The sequence below is a fragment of the Plasmopara halstedii genome (genome assembly GCF_900000015.1).
Source record: "Plasmopara halstedii genome assembly, contig: Scaffold_287, whole genome shotgun sequence".
Lineage (NCBI taxonomy): Eukaryota > Oomycota > Peronosporomycetes > Peronosporales > Peronosporaceae > Plasmopara > Plasmopara halstedii.
Window position 1 is genome coordinate 498,318 of NW_020187208.1, and position 1,393 is coordinate 499,710.

Genomic DNA, 1,393 nt, shown 5'->3' on the forward strand with positions numbered 1-1,393 from the left:
TGTTTCCGGGATTGGCTCCTTGTCTCCAACGAGCATCGCTCCAGCCGGAAGTTGCTCCAAATTATTTGGAGCCTCCTCTTGAGCTTGAGCACAATACAGTACAGCGAGGAACATAAAGAGTAGCGCAAGAAAGGAGTGCTTCATCATCTTGATTATGAAGTGTATTGGTTATTCGAGCCACTTGAGAACTGGTGCGTAAAATAGCGAATGAATAGAAAAGAATCACAGCAAAATTTATCCGTTGCTGTCGTAAAGTTCCATCGAATTTATCATGTTTTTTTGGGAAATATCTTGGATACGAAAAAAGTGTTCAATAAGGATTTTTACCATTTAAGAGATCGAAAACAATTTCTGATCATGATTTTAAAATTGGAGCTTACAACATCCTGCGAAAAGTTTGAAAGAAAGTTCGCCTCAATACTCATCCTGGCCTTCTTCTCACATTTTTCTCCATCAATGATAGCCAGATCAACATCATCACTGTCATAGCTCAGATTGAAAGGAACGCAATGCTCTAGATTGACCCTAATAGATTTTCCTGACCGTTCTCGAACTCGTTCAACTCAAAGAGATTCATTTGAGAGTACAGGGTTACGGGACATGAAAGCATAGTCACCATCTTTCGCTTGTCTTGTACCAATGTACGGCGGCTTATTTCCTCCGAATGAGTTGAAACTTGTAACCAAACATGAGGAACATGAACTTCACCATAGTCAAAACCCCAATCGCAGGATGCAACCCCTCACAGTTCCGCATCGTACGTACTTAATTGATTTTCTAATCTATCATGAAGAGAAATTTATCTTCAGAGATACACCAAAGTGTAGTGCAGATGTGCTTCCCTGCATTAACTAAATATTAAGCTTGTGTCCCCTTTGGGTCGTCTACCGAGCACGGAAGAAAGGTAATCCCAATGCAATTCAATTGACGCTTGATAATGTACAAGGCAGCTTTTTTGACAGGGTGAGAACATTGATTAATTAATATGTGCCAGAGGAGGATGAGTGCCAAGTAACATATCTCGTATTCTCCACATTAAGATCTTTAAGACTTATCCTAGCAACTAATCGTAAATCTTGTTTTTGGTTTGATAATCGTATCCTAATTCGATATAATGTTTAGACATGCATGTTACGAGATTTGGAGTATAATCAAACCATTTGAGACAAGCAAGAGCTTTGCGATACATCGCTTCTGTACTACTTCATTTGGAAAATGAAGTGGAAAAGGATGCAATGCATTAAACAATCATAGTCAAACAAAGGACGCCACCACACTCGTGACGACATCGAACAATGGTATCATGCCAAAAAAAATAGTGTATTGATTACTACGCACGCAACACAGAAGAATCACATTGCTCTCGCCATGCACTTACCATCGAGTGCTCTTG